The sequence below is a fragment of the Oncorhynchus clarkii genome, chromosome 16, assembly GCF_045791955.1.
Source record: "Oncorhynchus clarkii lewisi isolate Uvic-CL-2024 chromosome 16, UVic_Ocla_1.0, whole genome shotgun sequence".
NCBI lineage: Eukaryota > Metazoa > Chordata > Actinopteri > Salmoniformes > Salmonidae > Oncorhynchus > Oncorhynchus clarkii.
This window is the reverse complement of record NC_092162.1, coordinates 22,444,576-22,462,090: the sequence shown is the minus strand read 5'-3', so window position 1 is coordinate 22,462,090 and position 17,515 is coordinate 22,444,576. Positions and strand designations below refer to the sequence as shown.

At 41.4% G+C, this 17,515-nt stretch overlaps 1 protein-coding gene across 1 annotated transcript in view; it reads left to right on the top strand.

Moving 5' to 3' along the window:
• Positions 1-3,731: 3,731 nt before the first annotated feature.
• The window catches only part of LOC139367522 (gap junction gamma-1 protein-like), a 43,757-nt gene continuing 29,973 nt past the window's right edge, over positions 3,732-17,515 (top strand). Inside the window, exons 1-2 of the mRNA XM_071105767.1 lie at positions 3,732-4,333; positions 5,386-5,440. The gene's annotated coding sequence lies outside the window, so the exon portion shown is untranslated. The remainder of the gene's footprint in view (positions 4,334-5,385; positions 5,441-17,515) is intronic.

Sequence of the window (17,515 nt, the reverse complement as noted above, 5' to 3'; positions counted from 1 at the left end):
GACAGGGTAAGTTGAGCTGCCTTGGGGTAAGATGTTCCACATCTACACATTTATGAACCGGATAAAATATTATCACCACTGCCTTCGGAAAAAAAAAGATTGAGTTCATATGGATGACAAATTGGCAAAATACTATGCATATTACTGACTAAATGTAAACATCATTTGTATAGTGTATGTTGAGCCCCAAAGCAATCATTTTGATAATATTAGCCCACATCTACAGGGATGCCATTTCACGCTGGGTTTAGGACCTCATGTTGTAGCTTATAGAGACCCAAACGGATGTATAAAACAGTATTAAAATGATCTACTTTGGGTTTAGCTACAAGCATCACGAAACCTAAAAAGCAAGAAAATGAATTTGACTCCTTTTTTTTTTTTTACCTAACTTGCTTACCACTTTTTCCATGTGGTTTCTTCCTTCACAAACTCCATGAAAGAATGACCTTTTCTGAAATATTTGGTCACATGATTCATTTTGTTTCTGGTTTTCTAGAAACAAGGGGTGGCTCAACCAACCCTTTGGCACAACTTAACTCCCTCTCCCCTATGTGAGCTGTCTCTGACTGGCTCTCAGAAAGACTATGGATGGTTATTGACTATGTGGACATGAGCATGTATTGTCAGTGAGCCTTAACTCATAGCACCGAGACCGTAACTAAAATGGTCTTTCATTTTAAGCGGGCATCGGGACCCTGAAATTGCTATTGAGCTTGCTATTGCTATTTTCTGTGTCTATTACTGTCAAATTGGCAGAATAATAAGACATGCCGATGAATTCAATTGTCAATGACCTAGGCGCATAAGTGTATAAGAGAGGGAAATCTGGTTAGCGTTAAGCACATCAAAAACAATGACAAATTGACTCTGTTGGATCTCGACCTTCAACAAGATCACCCAGCTCCTCCCTTTCCTCCACTGTCAATATCTAGGTATCAGGAGCACAGTCAATTCTCAATCTAACACGCCCATATCCCTTCACTACACTAACGGAATCCCACTTGTCAAAGCACTTTACAAGCCAATGTTATCTGGTGATTGTGGGTAACCCCATTGATTTTGCTACATTCAATTACTCCTCCCGAGGTGAAAGATAACTCAGTTAAGGGACTATGGCATTTTAAGAGGTCACTTTGAATTAGAACCTTGTGCTTCCTTTGCCAAAACACTATCAGGCTGATTAGACCAAAAGTTTTCCCCTTTTGCATTCGATTAATTTGTCTACCTCTTTGATGCCTGTAGGCACTGGGTTGGCCAGAGGTGAAGCCAATTGGTTCTACAGAGTGTTCCTAATATGGACTCTGTTCTGTTGGCAGCAGTAGTCCATCTACAACCACGTCAAGGTGTGTGAGCCAGAGATACGATTGAGACAATATGCTCCTCTCTTGTCTGATTTGAAGTCGCTTCTCCAATTTCTGGTGGAATTGAGAGGAAATGTGGAAACAATAGTGTAATAAGGTTGGACATTTGAATCAGCTCACTAAATCCTTGTATTTGTTATAGTGCCTCATGTTTTTTTCAGGAAATGATTGATGCTGATGTTAGGCAACCCTGACCAGACTTGGGTCAAATACACACACTACCATTCAAAAGTTTGGGGTCACTTAGAAATGTCCTTGTTTTTGAAAGAAAAGCACATTTTTTTTGTCTATTAAAATAACATAAAATTGATCAGAAATACAGTGTAGACATTGTTAATGTAGTAAATTATTATTGTAGCTGTAAACGGCGGATTTTGAATGGAATATCTACATAGGCGTACAAAGGCCCATTATCAGCAACCATCACTCCTGTGTTCCAATGGCACGTTGTGTTAGCTAGTCCAAGTTTATAATTTTAAAAGGCTAATTGATCATTAAAAACCCTTTTGCAATTATGTTAGCACAGCTGAAAACTGTTGTACTGATTAAAGAAGCAATTAAACTGGCCTTCTTTAGACTAGTTGAGTATCTGGAGCATCAGCATTTGTGGGTTTGATTACAGGCTCAAAATTGCCAGAAACAAATAACTTTCTTCTGAAACTCGTCAGTCTATTCTTGTTCTGAGAAATTAAGGCTATTCCATGCGAGAAATTGCTAAGAAACTGAAGATCTCGTACAATGCTGTGTACTACTCCCTTTACAGAACAGCTCAAACTATCTCTAACCAGAATAGAAAGAGGAGTGGGTGCACAACTGAGCAAGAGGACAAGTACATTAGAGTGTCTGGTCTGAGAAACAGATGCCTCAAAAGAAAAATCCATATCTCAGACTGGCCAATACAAAGAAAAGATTAAGATGGACAAAAGAACACAGACGCTGGACAGAGGAACTCTGCCTAGAAGGCCAGCATCCCGGAGTTGCCTCTTCGCTGTTGACATTCCGACTGGTGTTTTGCGGGTACTATTTAATGAAGCTGGCAGTTGGGGACTTGTGAGGAGTCAAACTCGACACTTTAATTTACTTGTCCTCTTGTATTTTACAAATGTATTGAACTATGAGTATGGCCAGGTGAACTTTGTTTTTAAGAGATTACAATGTTGAAACCATCCTTTTTTAAAAACTAGCGTCTTAAAGTCTGTTCCTGAAGCTTCTGTGTTTTATTTACATGTATAATTTATCAGGGGAACCATTGAGAGTAGAATTCTCGATTTTACAGACAGACCTGTCCACGCGCAATTGGGTGTTGAGGTGATTGGTAGGATCAATAAACCCTGGTCTGGAAATGCCACAGGCGTGTATAGCCTACTGCACGGTTTTGTTCCAACCAAGTACCACACCTGATTCTGGCTTAGTTAAGTATGGTAGGAAATAATAACAATTTAGGTAGATCCAAGTCAGACATTTTGTTGAAGCTAGTCACAATAAGCACAGCACGTGCATCATGCAGAGATGTTGGGTTTTGCTACACCCTGCCCTCTTCCTCCTCCCCTCTCCCTCTCTTTTACAATAACCCGCATTGATGTAAAATTACTGTAAACTAGTCAAGCCATGGTCTAGCCAACCTTAATCTTTGTTCTGGTATATTTAAAATAAAATATATATATTATTTCACCTTTATTTAACCAGGTAGGCAAGTTGAGAACAAGTTCTCATTTACAATTGCGACCTGGCCAAGATAAAGCAAAGCAGTTCGACACATACAACAACACTGAGTTACACATGGAGTAAAACAAACATACAGTCAATAATACAGTATAAAAATAAGTCTATATAAAATGTGAGCAAGTGAGGTGAGATAAGGGAGGTAAATGCAAAAAAAGGCCATGGTGGCGAAGTAAATACAATATAGCAAGTAAAACACTGGAATGGTAGATTTGCAGTGGAAGAATGTGCAAAGTAGAGACAGAAATAATGGGGTGCAAAGTAGCTAAATAAATAAATACAGTAGGGGGAGAGATAGTTGTTTGGGCTGGTATATGACACAAGAAAAAAATGTCTCTTCAGAGTTAGAGGTAAGACATTTGCTCTCACAAATAACTTAAGTTTGTCACCATACAAGTGCAAGACATATACATATATATATATATATAGCCCTTGTCTTGCAAGTATATAAGTATATATATAAATAAATATATTTTTTTATAAACAATTTGTAAATTAAATGTAAAATGCACATACTATAGCTTACTCAACTCGAATCTTTCACAATACTATGTACTCTGACTACTGTAGCCTACATGAAGTGAGATTTTAGGCTAGTACTGTTAGCTGCTCGGATAGAGTAATAGTAGACTGGGCCAGTGAGTGCAGTACAATGTGAATAGGTAAAGTTGGTGAGGGGTTTCCGCAACTGAAGTGTCTGTCCGCACTGCTCCGCTTTTCAGTTCATTCGTCTCCGGTGCTCTCGGAGGCATTGGTCACGATTGCTTCTTTTGAAAACGTCGACAATTTGTAATTGAAATATCAACTTTGTGAAATATAAACGGTGTGACTACATGTCACTTGCTTGTTATACGTTGACGGCACACATCTTGATTTGTTTGAAGAGAAACACTTAAGCCGTTCGAAGACGCACGGACAGTCGTGGGGAATCAGAATGTAGCCAGCTGTTTAGCCAGTAGCATGCTTTCCCAACGTGAGCCAGATGTGGAGTAAGGCTTTGAAGCTGGAAAAGAAAAATAACCAACGTGCGAGTATTTTGGGACAGAGTTTCTATCCACCCAGCAGGCAATCCCGCGTTTTTTAAAAACATTTAAATAGCTAGTTGTTCGAATATAGAAATTGATTTAATCAACTTGATGGTAAGAAGACATTTGGTTGTAAGTGGGACTTTGTTGAAAACCAAAATATGACAGTAAATCAGAGTTCCTCAATCATATTTGTTAAAGCCAAGTTGACTTTTGGACAAGGTAAGACTTTTTAAGACGGCTTTCAAGCCAGCTAGCTAACTAACGTTACTTTGACAACATTTTAAATGTTTGCTTGCTTGCTAGCTAGCTAGCTTTCTGATATTGTTTGGTGACATTTTGTGCAGCTCGGAATTAATGATGTTAGCTTGCACTAGATCTGTCACAGTCTCGCCCTGACCCGGGTCTGATTCCCGCATAATTTTGGATTTATAACTTTTTTGCTTAACATCAAGCTACAGTAGCTAGCTAGTTGGCGTGCTGTAGCTCTCTGACTTCTGTAGCATATATTTCATCTTATCAAGACTGACTTGTATCGGTTTAGCTAGCCTATACATACCTAACATTACTAGTGATGAATATGACTAACGTTAGCTAACAACTCATAGCTAGCTAAAACACAATGGCAAAGCATTCCAGACCCTACTAGGTCTTGGAACAAAACTTTAAAATGGATTAGACAATAAGTCACTTTCCCAAAGGAAATGTCATTTTTGAAAGCAGTTTGTAACACACACACACACACACACACACACACACACACACACACACACACACACACACACACACACACACACACAGAGTCAGCAGATATTTATTCATTCACAACACCTCCAGTTAAATTAACTTGTGTGGATATGCTGTTAATGAGAGATGATACAGTGAGAAACAGTAGAATGGCAGCAATAGACTCTCAACAGGAAAAGTTCTCAAATGTGGCTGTTGCAAGACTCTTTTTTTTATTTTTCTATTCTTTCTCCTCCTCACACTTTATTTCCACTTTCCAAAACTGTAGGCCTGTGCATTTAAACAAGAGAGTGGGAACGGGAGAGAGTAGCTGCAAGAAAGTGATATATTTAGGAGAATGGGAGAGAATTGGATTCTCAAGCATTCTACTAATGAAGCTTTACATGCAACCAAAAATATCACTATGGCTTACAAAATCCACACGGTATCATCTAGGGCTACATTTGCAGTGCAGTAACACACCTGTTAAGTTATAAGCCTACCTTCTATCAGCACTATTATGATTCCTGTTTGTTCTCTGTTTCCAGGTATCTGGGCTTTGAAGTTCCCCAATTGACCGACATCCAGAACTGAAATAGACAGGTAATAATGCCCTCACAATGTCGATATTTTTCTCCACTTTTAGTTTTAGAATTATTTTAGACCAATATTCAATTGATTGCAGTAAGTACCTTTCCAAGTAGTGCTTCCAGAAGTGTGTTTGTTTTGTACTGCAGTGGGATCCAGGATGAAGGGACTTGACACTTGATTAGAATTAGTCAATCTGGTTGCAGTGAATACATGTCTTCTCAGTCAGGTTTGCCTTCAGAACTAAACAGAGTAATGCCACGGCACACTTCTAAAGGCACTATCCTGATCTCCCATTGATTTAAATACCAGCCTTATTTTATTCTATCTATACTCAGGGTGCCCTTAAAAAGTCTTAAAAGGTCTTAAAGGGAGGATTAAGGACACCAGACTCAGGTGGACTAGTGGGTACCATTTTTATGTCTGTATGTCCAGTATGAAGGAAGTTAGAGGTAGTTTCGCGAGCCAATGCTAACTAGCGTTAGCACAATGACTGGAAGTCTAAGGGGACCTACTAGCTAATACTAGTTGGCATTGGCTGGAGAAACTACCTCTTATCTTCCTTACTCTAGGGAAGTAGATAAACGGCATCATTAGCAAAATCCCGAAGTATCCCTTTAAATTCAGTTTTTCGAAGGTCTTAAAAAATGTGACGGAGATGACTACAGTGTTTCCGTTATATTGTGCTGCTACTAAGAGAGACAGTACAGGTGCATCAAAGCTGGGACGAGAGACTGAAAAACAGATTCCATCTCCAGGCCATCCGACTGTTAAATAGTCACCAGTAGCCTGCCTCCGCCCAGTACCTTGCCCTGAACCTTAGTTACTGTAACTAGCCGGCTACCACCCGGTTCTCTACCCTGCACCTTAGAGACTGCTACCCTATGTACATAGTCATTGAACACTGGTCACTTTAATAATGTTTCTATACTGTTTTACCCACTTCACATGTACAGTTGAAGTCGGAAGTTTACATACACCTTAGCCATTTGCATTTAAAATTAGTTTTTCCACAATTCCTAACATTTAATCCTAGTAAAAATTCCCTGTCTTAGGTCAGTTAGGAGCACGACTTTATTTTAAGAATGTGAAATGTCAGAATAATAGTAGAGAGAATTATTTATTTCAGCTTTTATTTCTTTCACCACACTCCCATTGGGTCAGAAGTTTACATAGACTCAATTAGTATTTTTTAGCATTGCCTTTAAATTGTTTAACTTGGGTCAAACATTTCGGGTAACCTTCCAAAAGCTTACCACAATAAGTTGGGGGTATTTTGGCCCATTCCTCCTGACAGAGCTGGTGTATTTGTAGTCCTTGCTCGCACACGCTTTTTCAGTTCTGCCCACAAATGTTCTATAGGATTGAGGTCAGGGCTTTGTGATGGCCACTCCAATACCTTGACTTTGTTGTCCTTAAGCCATTTTGCCACAACTTTGGAAGTATGCTTGGGGTCATTGTCCATTTGGAAGACCCATTTGTGACCAAGCTTTAACTTCCTGACTGATGTCTTGAGATGTTGCTTTAATATTTACACATAATTTTCTTGCCTCATGATGCCATCTATTTTGTGAAGTGCACCAGTCCCTCCTGCAGCAAAGCACCCCCACAACATGATGCTGCCACCCCCGTGCTTCATGGTTGGGATGATGTTCTTCCCCCCTTTTTCCTCTCAAAATAACGATGGTCATTATGGCCAAACAGTTCTATTTTTGTTTCATCAGACCAGAAGACATTTCTCCAAAAAGTACGGTCTTTGTCCCCATGTGCAATTCCAATTCGTAGTCGCTTTTTATGGCGTTTTTGGAGCCGTGGTTTCTTCCTTGCTGAGCGGCCTTTCAGGTTATGTCGATATAGGACTCGTTTTACTGTGGATATAGATACTTTTGTGCCTGTTTCCTCCAGCATCTTCACAGCGTCCTTTGCTGTTGTTCTGGGATTGATTTTCACTTTTCGCACCAAAGTACGTTCATCTCTAGGAGACAGAACGCGTCTCCTTCCTGAGCGGTATGACGGATGCGTGGTCCCATGGGGTTTATACTTGTGTACTATTGTCTGTTCAGATGAACGTGGTACCTTCAGGCATTTGGAAATTGCTCCCAAGGATGAACCAGACCTGTGGAGGTCTACCATTTTTTTCTGAGGTCTTGGCTGATTTCTTTTGATTTTCCCATGATGTCAAGCAAAGAGGCACTGAGTTTGAAGGTAGGCCTTGAAATACATCCACTTGTACACCTCCAATTGACTCAAATTATGTCAATTAGCCTATCAGAAGCTTCTAAAGCCATGATATAATTTTCTGGAATTTTCCAAGCTGTTTAAAGGCACAGTCAACATAGTGAATGAAATCTTCTGACCCACTGTAATTGTGATACAGTGAATTATAAGTGAAATAATCTGCCTGTAAAATTTTTGGGGAAAATGACTTGTGTCATGCACAAAGTAGATGTCCTAATTGACTTGCCAAAACTATAGTTTGTTAACAAGAAATTTGTGGAGTGGTTGAAAATGAGTTTTAATGACTCCAACCTAAATGTATGTAAACTTCCGACTTCAACGGTATATACTGTAATCTAATCAAGGCTCATCCTATATACTGTTGTAACACCTGTCCTTTGCTGTACACAGCTTTTCTATTCATATACTGGCCATTTCACACCATTATATACATTCAGTGCATTCGGAAAGTATTCCGAACCCTTGACTTTTTCCACATTTGGTGACGTTACAGCTTTATTCTAAATTGGATTCAAATAGTTTCCCCCCCTCATCAATCTGTTCACAATACCCCATAATAACAAAGCAATACGTTTTTCGAAGTTTTTGCTAATTTATAATAATAATAAAAAATGTAATATTACATTTACATACAGTACTATTCAAAAGTTTGGACGCACCTACTCATTCCAGGGTTTTTCTTTATTTTTTTATATTTTCTGCATTTTAGAATAGTAGTGAAGACATCAAAGCTATGAAATAACATATATGGAATCATTTAGTAACCAAAAAAGTGTTTAACAAATCAAAATATATTTTATACTTGAGATTCTTCAAAGTAGCCACCCTTTGCCTTGATGACAGCTTTGCACACTCTTGGCATTCTCTCAACCAGCTTCACCTGGAATGGTTTTCCAGCAGTCTTGAAGAAGGTCCCACATATACTGAGCACTTGTTGGCTGCTTTTCCTTCACTTTGCCGTCCAACTCATCCCAAACCATCTCAATTGGGTTAAGGTCGGGGGATTCTGGAGGCCAGGTCATCTGATGCAGCACTCCATCACTCTCCTTGGTCATATAGCCCTTACACAGCCTGGAGGTGTGTTGGGTCACTGTCCTGTTTAAAAACAAATGATTGTCCTTCTAAGCACAAACCAGATGGGATGGCGTATTGCTGCAGAATGCTGTGGTAGCCGTGCTGGTTAAGTGAGTTCTAAATAAATCACAGTGTCACCAGCAAAGCACCATCACACCTCCTCCTCCATGCTTCATGGTGGGAACCACACGTGCGGAGATCATCCGTTCACCTACTCTGCGTCTCACAAAGACACGGCGGTTGGAACTAAAAAGGGGTAAAAGTACCAAAAATAGAAAAAATATATAGAAACAAACACGTTTGTATGTTGTGCTGGGGACATTAAAATACCACTCTAAAATGTGCAGTTCTGTCACACAACGCAATGCCACACATTCCTCAAGTTTTGAGGGAGTGTGCAATTGGCTTGCTGACTGCAGGAATGTCCACTGAGAATTTAATGTAAATTTTTCTAACATAAGCCTCCTCCAATGTCATTTTAGAGAATTTGGCAGTAAGTCCAACCAACCTCACAACTGCAGACCACGTGTAACCACGCCAGCCCAGGACCTCCACATCCGGTTTCTTCACCCGCGGGATGATCTGATTCCAGCCACCCGGACAGCTAATGAAACTGAGGTCTATTTCTGTAAAGCCCTTTTGTGAGGAAAAACTAATTCTGATTAGCTAAACCTGGCTCCCCAGTGGGTGGGCCTATGCCCTCCCAGGCCAACCCTTGGCTGCGCCCCTGCCCATCATGTGAAGTCCATAGATTAGGGCCTAATTAATTCATTTCAATTGACTGATTTCCTTTATATGAACGGTAACTCGTTGAAATTGTTGCATTTTGCGTTTTACATTTTTGTTCAGTAGAGTATTGGTATTGAAGCCAAAATTTGGAACACTTAGCGTTTGTGATCTAGCTAATGATTAGCCTAAACAAATGCAGATGGGCAACCCCATGCTTCAGCCATCTATAGCCTAGCCACTATGCTACTACATCCGTTAGGCTACAGGAGAATGCTCATTGCTAAAAAGCACACCTGCCTGACAATATGAACCATGTGGGCTATAGCTCTTGGTGAAAGAGCCAGCCCTAAAAAATACGACTTTTTGCCAACATGGGCTCATTTCTGAAAGGGGAAAATTAGCAGTTGGGTGGCACACTATTGTGGAAATTCTGCCACCACAACACGCAGCCCTCAAAATTAGTATTAAATTACATTTCAAGTGGCATAAAAAGGTCTTAAATCCAACGTCATGGAACCTGCACATACCCTGATACTGTATTATTATTCAGCTAGCTTCTCCTCTTGGTTATGTTATGCGGTATACAAAGACAAAAAAATAACCAGGGCTGGAAACACTTTACAATAAAAATACTTCAGTTAAGCAGGTCTCTGGCCACAGTTAGTAACTCATTTTGGCATGGATGGAATCTGTCCTGCTTGAATATTGGCAGAGGGACATCGCTTCAATTCATGCTCTCTTCTTGGGTCTATAGACAAAGAAAAGCCTTACGTTTAAATTTGCCTCTGTGCTTTGTTCCCCTATTGTCTCCTGGGCCTTAGTGAATCCCAATGACATGTAAGATTAAAAATCCTGTCGTTCGCTATGTAAACAGTGGCGGCTCGCCACAGACATTCGAGCTCGTCAGAACGGCCCACCGCATCATCTAGCTCCCAACGGTCCCCTCGAAATAGAGTGACTGACTCCTTTTTCTTCAGAGACATATTTAGATTAAGTCACATTTATGGTCTGCACCATAATACATGGTTAGGCTGTTTTGATCACAAGACGACAACAAAACATCACCATATGTACTGTGACCTCCATGACATGGTGGAAGGGAACTACTTACCCTAAACTTTCGGCCCTAGTTTAGATTTCCTTTCTGTTTTAGCTACTGTTTTCAACCATTTATTTTGGCTGGATGGTTTAAATCGGGTGGGAAATCTTAACCTCGTAACCTGTGTGGTGGATGCAGGCTTTTGTTCCAGCCAAGCAGTGATTCTGCTTATCAACTTAACACTGTCTTCCATCTTGGTAAGATTGCCCCAAACCTTGTTTAAATGAAGCAAGCCCAATCTTTAATTGAGGGAAAATGTAATGTATGAAACTCAGTGTCTGTGTCTGACCATATGTGTGCGACTTTGTCAATGATGTTTCTGAGAACATGATGAATTCTCCGTCCCTCTTTCGTCATCCCTCTGTCTTTATGCTTTCTTTATCCTCCACCAGCGGGGACTTAGCCCCCAGACAACAGCTCCTTTCATCACTCTCTCACTCCCCACAGCCTGCCCTCCAGTTGGGCACCAGCCCGTCAGTCCTGCCCTTGTTCCATAGGGGAAGGCTGTAGCCCAGCTGGGCCACACCCCGCTTAATTATGGTGAGTTGTACAATATGTCCCAGAGAGAAATCTCTCTAGAGAAACGGCACAGAAAATAAACACACAAAGTGGAATTCAAATAATTGAACCGACACCGGTCTATTCGTTATTTACAAAACTAAAATAAACCGACATTTAGGTTAATCACTCATGACTAGGCACTTCAGATCTTCAGTGGTGGACTGAGTCATCCCTGCCCCCGACCCTAGCCTTGGCCCGTTTGCTTTTTTTAGCCGGAGCACTTGCCCTTGCGCTAGATCTGTCACAGTCTCTCGCCCTGACCCTGGTATGATTCTTGCCCTTGTTCTGGTCTAGTTTGCACCCTGGCTCTAGCCTTGTCCCTGCTCTTTACCCTGGGCTCCTGGCCCTAGCCTGACCATCGTCATGGTCTTGTTCTGACTCTGACCCTACCTGTAGTTTAGGTTCAGGGATAAGTTACTGCAAACCACACGGCCAGACCTAAAAGCACCTTACAGGCATCCCAGCGTGTCCCACATTCTTTCCTTCCAGAACAGCAGGGCATTGGGATCAATGCAAAAGGAACATCAGAAGTAGGCTTGGGCGGTATCCAAATTTTACATCCTTCTCTTATCCCTGGATTTACGGTATTACCGGCATAGCACACAAGGGGGTTCTAAAAACGCAAGAAAAGCCCAATGGCCATCTATTACCAGAATGCTAACAAAATCAGAACCAACTAATAGCGAAATCATATAGACTGTTAGCTAAATGCTAATGAGCGAAAACGAACATAAACTAGGTGCAATGATAGGCAAATCCAGTTTATAAAGTTATACAAGCATAGCTAGTAGCTACCGAATGTCATTTTCGTTGAGTGGACATTTACAAGCGAAAGTGAGCCGAGGGGAGGAGAACAGAGAAGAAAAAAAACGCTAGTAGGAAGCACAAGGAAAAAATGGCAACTACAGATAACTCATCCAGAGCTCTTTGACTTCTGGCAGAAATCCATTTTAAGATATCAGAGAGCAAACATTTAGTAGTGAGTGTAGATAGCTTCATTGTCTCATGTCCGCCGCTTAACAGAGACTCGCCAATAGATACAGTGCTTTCGGAAAGTATTCAGACCCCTTGACTTTTTCCACATCATCAGTCTACACACAATATCCCATAATTTCAAAGCAAAAACAGTTTTTTAGAAATTTTTGCAAAACAAAATTTAAATATGACATTTACATAAGTATTCAGATCCTTTACTTAGTGACTGAAGCACCTTTGACAGCGATTACAGCCTCGAGTCTTCTTGTGTATGACACTACAAGCTTGGCACACCTAAATTTGGAGGGTTTCCCATTCTTTTCATCAAGGATCTCATCAAGGATCTCTCTGTACTTTGCTCCGTTCATCTTTCTGTCGATCCTGACTAGACTCCCAGTCCCTGCCACTGAAAAACATCCCCACAGTATGATGCTGGCACCACCATGCTTCACCATAGGGATGGTGCCAGGTTTCCTCCAGACATGGCGCTTGGCATTCAGGCCAAATAGTTCAATCTTGTCCTTTAGGTGCCTTTTGGCAAACTCCAAGCTGGCTGTCATGTGCCTTTTACTGAGGAGTGGCTTACGCCTGGCCACTCTACCATAAAGGCCTGATTGGTGGAGTGCTGCAGAGATGGTTGTCCTTCTGGAAGGTTCTCACATCTTCACAGAGGAACTGGAGCTCTATCAGAGTGACCATTGGGTTCTTGGTCACCTCCCTGAAGATTCTTGGTAGTTCCAAACTTCTTCCATTTAGGCCACTGTGTTCTTGGGGACCTTCAAGGGTGCAGACATTTTTTGATACCCTTACCCAAATCTGTGCCCCGACACAATCCTGTCTCGGATGTCTATGGACAATTTCTTCATCCTCATGGCTTGGTTCTTGCCCTGCCATGCACTGTCAACTGTGGGACCTTATATAGACAGGTGTGTTCCTTTTCAAATCACGTCCAATCAATTGAATTTACCTCAGGTGGACTCCAATCAAGTTGTAGAAACATCTCAAGGATGATCAATGGAAACAGGATGCACCTGAGCTCAATTTCGAGTCTCATAGCAAAGGGTCTGAATACTTATGTACTTATGTTTTTTATTTTTTATAAATGAGCAAAAAAAAAAAAAAAAAAACTTTTCCCTTTGTCATTATGGGATATTGTGTGTAGATTGATGAGGAAAACATTTAATTTAATACATTTTAGAATAAGGCTGTAATGCAACAAAATGTGCAAAAAGTCAAGGGGTCTGAATACATTCCGAATGCATTATATCGACTGCTATGGACTCACCAGCTCCAGCTTTCTCCCATTGTGTTATTTACAAACAAACGTGACTGGATCAACTGCTCTGGGGAACTACGGTAAGCTTCATAATGTGACAGGTGAAATGAAGAACGCGATCTGCTTTATCTCCTAACGTATTGTACAAGTTGACTGCAGGTATTAAATTAAAAGGTAGCTACAAATATTAAAATGTATTGAAAAACTTCAAAGAAAGAGAAAAACATAACTGAAGTGGCACTGACAGGATTTGAATCCTCGTCACCAGGGCGATATGTGGCCTAGAGTTTACAGCACTGCCACTAAACTAGACTCCAGCACCAGGACCAGTTCTTTGTTATTTATCATTGCCGAGGTTGAGATACCCACACTTAAGTCCTGCTTTCTGAACTAAAGAGAGCAACTGATTTGAGATATATGTTTATTTGATGGATTGTCGTGCTCCTGAGTTACGGCTACAGCCTTGTCATGATTGTAACTTCTAGAGGAAACCTGAGAAACATCCCAGATGAAACACTGTTTAAATGTGTCACTGCAACCTTAAAGATCCTCAATGATGTCACCATTGCCCTTGATTCTAAGCAATGTTGTGCTGCTATTTTTATTGATTTGGCCAAAGCTTTTGAGACAGTAGACCATTTTGTTCTTGTGGGCCGGCTAAGGAGTATTGTTGTCTCTGAGGGTCTATGGTCTGGTTTGCTAACTACCTCTCTCAAAGAGTGCAGTGTATGAAGTCAGAACATCTGCTGTCTCAGCCACTGCCTGTCACCAAGGGTGTACCCCAAGGCTCGATCCTAGGCCCCACGCTCTTCTCAATTTACATCAACAACATAATTCAGGCAGTAGGAAGCGCTCTCATCCATGTATATGCAGATGACACAGTCTTATACTCAGCTGACCCCTCCCCGGATGTTGTTTTAAACGCTCTACTGCAAAGCTTTCTTGGTGTCCAACAAGCTTTCTCTGTCCTTAACCTTGTTCTGAACACCTCCAAAACAAAGGTCATGTGGTTTGGTAAGAAGAATGCTCCTCTCCCCACAGGTGTGATTACTACCTCTGAGAGTTTAGAGCTTGAGGTAGTCACCTCGTACAAGTACTTGGGAGTATGGCTAGACGGTACACTGTCCTTCTGTCAGCACATATCAAAGCTGCAGGCTAAAGTTAAATCTAGACTTGGTTTCCTCTATCGTAATCGCTCCTCCTTCACCAGAGCTGCCAAACTAACTCTGATTCAGATGACCATCCTACCCATGCTAGATTACGGAGACGTAATTTATAGATCGGCAGGTAAGGGTGCTCTCGAGCGGCTAGATGTTCTTTACCATTCCGCCATCAGATTTGCCACCAATGTTCCTTATAGGACACATCACTGCGCTCTATACTCTTCTGTAAACTGGTCATCTCTGTATACCTGTCGCAAGACCCACTGGTTGATGCTTATTTATAAAACTTTCTTTGGCCACACTCCCCCCTATCTGAGATATCTACTGCAGCCCACATCCTCCACATACAACACCCGTTCTGCCAGTCACATTCTGTTAAAGGTCCCCAAAGCACACACATCCCTGGGTCACTCGTCTTTTCAGTTCGCTGCAGCTAGAGACTGGAACATTCTGCAACTAACACTCAAACTGGACAGTTTTATCTCAATCTCTTCATTCGAAGACTCAATCATGCACACTCTTACTGACAGTTGTGGCTGCTTTGCCTCGTGTATTGTTGTCTCTACCTTCTTGCCCTTTGTGCTGTTGTCTGTGCCCAATAATGTTTGTACCCTGTTTTGTGCTGCTACCATGTTGTGCTGCTGCCATGTTGTGTTTCTACCATGTTGTTGTCATGTTGTGTTGCTACCATGCTGTGTTGTCATGTGTTCCTGCCGTGCTATGTTGTTGTCTTAGGTCTCGCTTTATGTAGTGTTGTGTTGTCTCATGTCGTGATGTGTGTTTTGTCCTATATTTTTATATAATTTATTTATAGTTTTAATCCCAACCCGTGTACCCACAGGAGGCCTTTTGCCTTTTGGTAGGCCCCCCCCCCCCATGTCTTTGTTGAAGTCTTATACAAGTTGAAATTAGGGTCTTACTAAGCGAAAGGCTATCTCTCCTTTTTCCTCTCTCTTGCCATACTCCGAAGCTGTGTTAAAAATATAGACCTTTCCTAACACTTCTCATGATTTTGCTGGTGCATGCAAGTATCCCATAAATGCACAATGGCTTTTAGCCGGTCAAAATCACGGTATCTGGGATAAATAAAAAACACTGTCTTCTTGCTTTGCAAGAACGTAAAGCTGATTTTGTGCGTTCAATAAAATGTTTATAGCGGGAGTGAAAAAAACCTTAGGCTAGCTGCGAGAGGAATGTTGTTGACTTACCCTGGAAATCCCATTACAGGCTTTAATTCCTTACTGTACCTATTTAAAGTACAGTACAATTTAACCAGAACCATCATGAAGTAACACTGAATCAACATTTCACTGTAAAGTCCAGATTTTCTCTGCCACTCACAAATCATTGCCCTCCTTTGGCTTATGCACTCTGCTGGATCTCCGTGGCTTCAAATGAGTCAGCTGAAGCCCTGCTGTGTTGCACTGTCATGAAAGTAGACAAAAGGGACCAAAAAGAGGAGTAGTCGACAGATCTGGAGTAGTACCCACTCCATCCAGGGGTCTTGTCCTATCGCCCCTTAACCCCTTCTTTAGGAGCAAACGGCTGAAGTGCCTCACTCTGCAAACCATAAGAAATCGTTCGCCTTTCCTCTCAAAGTTTGGGGTCGTCTTAGAGAGGCACACACCGCACTGGGTTTCTTTTTCAAGTACCGAACCACAAATAGCTCTTTTACTCGAGCTGCAGGAAGCTGGAGGCTGCTGTTGTGGGGCTTTGAGACATCCCTGTGGCACCGGGATGGGAAGGTGCGCTGTACTCTCCCGGTAACAATTTGAGTATATACGGCATCCACCAGTGCTCCGACCTCGCAACCAAGCCACAAAGACTTTGACTGGCAGATTAGGATCAGACAGAATGTTGTGGAAGAATTTCTTCGAGACCCCAGAAATGATTTTAAAATAGGGAATAGCTGTAAAATGCATTACTGCCACAAACGGATAATAATAGATATTATACCATCCGTCCCTACAGCACACTCCTAGAGGACAGCAGTCTCCGGTGTTCAGTTAGTGGATGTATTACCGTTTAGAAACCTGGAAAGGAATCAATGTCAAACATTCGATCAAGTATTAAGGCACAGTATCAACACTGTAGCCCTTGAACACTGTACTCTTATCTTTTGATTGATCACTCAAATGATGCTGTTATTTAACTTTAGCATGGTGGCGGATTTAGGAAGGGTGTTCAATCTCCACACAGAGCCACCTCATCTTTATTTTTCTGACTTCAAACTGTGGTACCATTGACTGTATCCTATCCCGCAAACCAACTTTTGTCGCCCTCTCTGAATTCTCTCGCAAAGTGTGTTTGTTGAGTGCACCAAGTACAAAATGAGAGAGAGGAGTAAGAGGTTTCAGTGAGGACATGCTTAGTGAGTGGACCGGGGAGATAAAAGGGAATAACTTTCCATAGATCTGTCCGCTGGAATGTAGTTCTGTTCAAAGGGCTCAATGGTGACCCTGTTTCAGACCATGGATAGAATGCCATGACTATTGTTTCTGCTCATGTCACCCATGCTGTTTGTGTGTGTGTGTGTGTGTGTGTGTGTGTGTGTGTGTGTGTGTGTGTGTGTGTGTGTGTGTGTGTGTGTGTGTGTGTGTGTGTGTGTGTGTGTGTGTCATGAAATCCACATGGTCCCAGTTTTTCCAGATCTTCATTTCCGCCCCCTTTGGCGATATACAGTAGAGCTTTATTTGGTTGCCAGATTTTGGCCTGTACGGCATTGGTTTGGTTCAACCTGAAGTATCTGGGTGAGAGGCTTAATCTATAATATACATTACTTACTGCTAACCATTCAATTAAGCCTCTTTAACCTCTGTTTGTGACATTTGCTGTAAATGTACATCTGTTCAACACTGATACTACATAGTCATGTATCAACCAAACCACATCATTAGAATCTACCATTAGTGAAGTTCAGAACGAGAAAATAACCTTCAGACGGGCTAAAAAGGAAGTAGATTTAGCCTTTAGTA